Source organism: Petaurus breviceps, unplaced genomic scaffold (assembly GCF_028583685.1).
Source record: "Petaurus breviceps papuanus isolate PSGF00001 unplaced genomic scaffold, PetGlider_PUasm1.0 90504, whole genome shotgun sequence".
Taxonomy (NCBI): domain Eukaryota; kingdom Metazoa; phylum Chordata; class Mammalia; order Diprotodontia; family Petauridae; genus Petaurus; species Petaurus breviceps.
In genome coordinates, this window is record NW_027187266.1 from 2,462,050 (window position 1) to 2,468,049 (window position 6,000).

General features: G+C 36.1%; 1 long non-coding RNA gene across 1 annotated transcript in view; it reads left to right on the top strand.

Moving 5' to 3' along the window:
* LOC138141874 (uncharacterized) overlaps positions 1-5,225 on the top strand; it is a 74,849-nt gene extending 69,624 nt beyond the window's left edge. Inside the window, exon 2 of the long non-coding RNA XR_011163294.1 lies at positions 4,187-5,225. This is a non-coding gene — a long non-coding RNA (uncharacterized lncRNA). The remainder of the gene's footprint in view (positions 1-4,186) is intronic.
* The last annotated feature ends 775 nt before the right edge of the window (positions 5,226-6,000 follow it).

A 6,000-nucleotide genomic window follows, 5' to 3' on the forward strand; every position in this document is an offset into this window, starting at 1 on the left:
AGGTTAACCTTTAATTCAGATTGTATAAAATCATCAATGGTGCTAATTCCAAGACTGAAATTCTTAAATTATTATTCTTATTATATTTATTATATATTACACATATAATTATATAATATAGTATGCAATATTTATTAATTAATATATTACATTTTTATAATGATTAGAGGACTAGTGTTGGAGTAAGAGAGATATAGGCTCATATCATGCCTCTAATATGTGTCTGCTGCTAACCTATGGGCCAGTGAGCCAAAAAAAAAATAACCTTTCAGTGGCCCAAACAACTCTGTAATACCACAAGTTAAATACTCTTAAGATAAATACTCAGATCTGCATTAGGAGAAGAAATTTCTGTTTAAGGATTTCCCCACACTAAATAAATCACAGGCCAAGACCAGATATCTAGCATATGGTCTAATAATTTGCTACCATTGTACAAGGGGAAACAAAGTGTGTATTCATAATGACACAGAATTAATTGAACTTGAGACCTAGAAAGGAGATCTGACATTGGTCAAATTTACCTCTTTAGAACAGTCTCTTACACATTTTATTTCCATGCCTATCTGAGATTTTTGTAGGAATAAGAAATTTGCTTGCAGAATTTCCCCCTACAAAAATTTTCCCCCAACAAAGCCTTATAGTTTATAGTTATAAAGAATTGACAGGAACACTAAGAGATCAAGACTCATTCAGGGTCATCTAACCAATAAGTTTCAAAAGTGCTTGAGCCCAGAGTCTCTGATTCTAAGGCTGATTTTCTATTTATTAATCCACACTTTCTTTCTTACACACAATCAGCATGCAGTAAGTGTTTGCTGAATTCATTTAGCTTTTAAACTGGAAGTCTAGAGAGGTTAAGTGGTTTGCCCAAGGTCACACTTCAAATGAGTATGGTAGTGAAAAATGTAAGATGTGAATCAGCAACCATCAGTCATTTGCCTTATGTAAGCTTTGGAGAGGTGTAGTCCCAACTTTTCAGTTTCTGCAACATGTTTTTGTTGCTTCCTTCAGGGAATCACCTAAAATGATTTTGACTGGAGTTTTACATGAAAAGGCTTCAAAGGATTATTTTGCCAAGCCACAAATAACGTGTTAAAACTTTTCTCAAAAGAGTTTAATATAGCAATCAGTCTTCCTGGAAAAATAGCATATTTTCCCCCTATTACTTGGCTTCTTCACTTGGACTTGTGGTAAACATAATCAAATGGCTTCAACCATATTTAACTGCTTAATGGCATGTTTGACACACTCTCTATTTCATGTTGATGGGATGTTTCTTAGTTATACAGGTATCCACCTTATATAATCATACAATTTATTTGGAAATATAACTTTCATATAATTATTGCAGCTTTCTAAGATGAATAATTTTCTATAGGAAATCATTGCTGCCTGATTTTTCCCCCTTTATACAACTGGGTTTTCATGAATTGGGGTTTAACCAGCATTTTAGTTGAAGCAACCAAAAAATGGGCTTATCAACAGTTTCCTGGAAAGTTTTGTTATGAAGCATAGGTTCCCTTCCAAAGAGAAGTCTAAATTTGTTCATTCTTCATTTAAATCTTTTTTTTTTTAAAGCAATTGGGGTTAAGTAACTTGCTCAAGGTTACACGGCCAGTTATTATTTCTGGGTGTGGTGCTGAGTATCTGAGCCCGGATTTGATCCAGGTCATCCCGACACTGGAGCCAGTGCTCTTACTTGCTGAGCCACCTGGCCGCCCCTCATTTAAATCTGGAAAGCATAAATATTGAACATAAGTATCTGAACCCAAGGTCTTATTGGTATGGTTACTTACAAACCAACACATTAGGACAGAGTAAATATAGAGTATTCAAGTAGCTAATGTGTAATGTAGAAGCTGTGATGAGACAAGTTGAGTCATACAGTCAACTCGCCCAACATGTTATATCTGCTCTGGCTGGTATTGACTTTCCAATGGGAGACAGCATGACTTAGGTTGAAATTTTTGAGCTGCTTCTTACTTCTTTTGCAACCCTGGATGAGGCAATCTCTGAGATTTAGTTTCTTCATCTGTAAAATGGAAAGGCCACAGTCATGTCCTCTAGAGTCCTTTCCAGCTGGAAATCTATGATCCTTTGTATCTCAGCCTCAGCAATGACTTTTTTATGCTTATCTAGGCCACTTGGGTTTAAACACCCCTAACCACCCACTCCCAGCCCTTTCAATTGAAATTTGTGTGAAATTCATATTTAGCTTTCCACTCTTCTTCTTAGGTATTCATCTTAATCATCAGATTTGACTGTCTTTATTTTTGGGGGGGGGGGGTTAGGACAACATATATTTAATTGTCAAGTAGTGTTTGGATGCTTTCCTATGTGTCTATAGTAACAATGAAGACCACAACAATTGAACAAATGACCATTAATAAATTAATGAGACAGTTCTAGATTTTTCTGTGGTTTGTCATCATTAGCATTTCTATAGTATTGCTTTATTTAAATAGTTTGAACCTGCCATATCGTTTTAGGTGGTAAATTTCACACAAAGACCACATGGATTTAATAATATTTCAAGTCACTTTAAATTTTGCATTATGTTATTATATCTCTGAAGATTATAAAGTGGGGAAAATCTGGGTCTTTCACTTTGTTGACCCAGGTGGGTTTGTCTTCAAAGGAAGTATCCCTTTCCATCTTTCCTCTTTAGTTTTTACTTCTTTTGTTTTTCTCTTACCCAAATTCAAAGTGCAGCTATCTGAATGCTCATCTATTATACTAATTTGCACTGTCAGTGGTTTATAATGGGTTGATATAATTCTGGTCTAATCCATATAGTGTATCTCTACTATCACAGTAGCCTTCAGTGATCCAAGAAACTGACTGATTTTAGCTGCAAAGTTCCAGCAGTAGGCTGACTCCTTGTGAGTTGGGAGGATACCCTTCAGATGACAGCTAACTCCCCTCTGGGGCTAACCATGATTAGTATGCAAACAAATTGAACCAAAGAACTAATACATCGTTTTCAACCCTGGCTCCAAATTTCCCTATTCAAAAGCAAGCTAAAGATATTTCTTTTAAAATTATACTAGTAAGTTTAGCTCATCTTAGAAATGGAGCATCATTTTAAAAAAATTGTATGTCCTATCAGAATCAGTGGTATTTTTCTAATTTCCTTCAAAGCTCAGCTAGAGTCAGTTTCTAAATGAGACTTTTTCTGGTTCTCTCAATAGGTAGTATCTTCCTCCTTAAATCACTTGGAATAGATTTTTAATATATTGGGCACATACTTAACACATATGCTTGTTTTAAGTTCCTTGAGAACAGAGATAGGATGTTGTCACTTTTATTTGTGTGTTCATGGTGTGTAGAATAATGCCCAAAGCACAACAGGCACTTAATAAATTCATGTTGATTGTTGAGTAAAACATGAAACAAGTCATTTACCATTTTCCTTTTTCATGAATTAGTGTTTTTTTCTTATTCCCAAAAATAATGACATTTTATCTGTTCAGTATAAATCCATGATTTCCTAGAGATTCTTTCACACTATATGAGTTGCCAGAATTTTGTCTCTAACTGAACATTCCACATTCATCGGTGAGCTGGCTTCCAGGGATGTGCTTAAAAGTTAGATACCATGATGGAGTGTAATGGCAACCAAAGAAGTCCTTAGCACCTTGTTTCAGTTCAAGTTTCTTTTAAGCCTTGTCTATGATTATATCAAGTCCTTGTTAAGAAACAGAATTTCGAACCCCACGACTTGTGAACCCCTGTTGCTGATGAAACAAGAAGGGGTAGAACAGGAAGGAACTAATGACTAAAGAGAAGCCCAAGTTGGGAGAAAGCAGAACTGAGAACAGAACTTGTGGTTGCAGAACTGAGAAGAGAACTCTTATGGTGGCAGAGTTGAGAAGGAGAAAACTTGTAGTATCCCGGCAATCTATGTTTGTCTGTTCTGTCTGCATTGATTTTTGTTTGTGATACTTTGTACAGAAACCTTGGGACCTTACTGGAAGTCCTGGAAAAGGATTTTCTGGTTGTCTCTTTACATAAGTCCTGAAGGAGGGTTTCAGAGGTCTTGGGACTTTTCTGATGATTTGTGTTGGCCTTTCAGACCTTGTTTATGGGTCTGTGTTGATTTCACAGACAGATAGTGAATTGATGATGGTTCCGGCAACATGTGTAAATATTAATGTGGCTCTGTCAAACTTTGTCTTCCCAGAAACAGAAACTGTGAAGGACTCGAGGTGGACTGGACACTGTGAGCTTCAATATAGAATGGGAACTGGATGAGGAACTGGATGAGAAGCCGGACAAAGAACTGAGACCTGCCTGCCTTTGAATCCAGGTGACAGATGGGTAGATTCAGGCAGGAGCTGGGACCATGGAAGAGGAACCATGGAAGCTGAGAACCAGCCTCAAGTCAAGATAAAAAGACCTCTTCTTTGGTACTTGATACTGACTGAGAAGATCATGATTAAGACAATGTCACCTAGGGGTGGAGAACTTTGACCTTTGTCCTTTGTGTCCCTTAGGGAGGCTTGATCCTTAAGGATAATTGAGTTAAGGACTTACTGGATGATATCTTTTGCTTTAAAATATGTGGCTGCTTTGGTGAAAATTACATGGCCACTTTAGTGATTGATAACTTGTTATAACATTGTGAATGCTGTACTTTGGTTTCTATCTATGTTTTGTCTTAGTTTGTTACTGAATAAATAGAGAGTTCACTATTGTATGTAATCAGAACCTTGATGCTGTTTACAGCAGCAGTCCTCTAGAAAGCTGCTTGTGCTTGGCTTTACATGGAGACAGATAACTCAATGGTACTTTAACAGCTTGACAGAAAACATTTGACTTCAGTTCATTCATTCCTGCAAATATTGGTGTGTGTGTGTGTGTGTGTGTTCTTATTGACAAATGAGATTCATTAAACGATCAAGATGAAGAAATGACTTTCCTTGTGAAATACAGCAAAAAAAGACCAAGAACAAGATAGAGGGACTTGCTATGTGATAATTTGCAACTAGTAAAGGGGGTTGGAGGATAAGTGGTGGGGTGGAGAGCATCCCTGGATCAATTTCTCAAAAAGGTATGAAATGACCCCAGTTTTCTTCAAATGTTTCTTCAAAGACATATTGGAAATACACCCAAAGAAGCCTTCTGAATTATGGGACCCTGAAGAAGATGCTCCTTCTTCTGATATGTCATAGGAAAAATCATGAATGAGTTATAAAGTCAAATAAAATATTTGAACAGTATACTATGATACTGTATCATATGAGATTCCATGTGTTTTATTACTGTGTTAGTCTAAACAATGTGGTGCAGTTATCAGGTTCTTTATATGATCTCTTTTGTTCTTTGTGCGACAGAAGCGTAAGCATCCACATTTACAATGAAAGAAAATGCGACTATGGTAGTATCAAATGATTTGTCTAGAGTTAGGTTCATGCTCATTTCTATACACAGTATATGGGTATAATATACTATGGATTAAAAATTGTTTTTCTTTTTTGTCATCATACATTGAAAAAATAAATGCTGGACATCAGGCACATAATTTCCTAATACAGTATTATTTCTTTGGGAAAATCATGTTCAATTTTTATCATTTAGATTTATTTACTTTTTTTTTCTAGGAATCTAACCCTCCCAAAAATTTATGGTGCCTTTCAGTGTGATATACTGAATAAAAAAGCTGGCCTCAGAACCAAGAAGATCTGAATTCAAATACCACCTCTGGCATACTCTGGGTGTGTGACCCTGGACAAGTAATTTTTAACCTCTCAGTACACTAATAGAAATAGGGATCACCAACCCATACATAAAGATCCCTATGGGTCACATATTTGTTGTTTTAAAATGTAATATTATCTATGTTTCTTTACTAAATGTTTTCCAATTATATTTTAATCTGGTTGGGGCCCCACTTGGAAGTTTTATGGGCCTCATGATTAGCACTTCTGTTCTAGGCAATTCTCTATGATGAGTAAGAGAGAAAGTGCTTACTTACATTGGTAGAAGGATTATCTT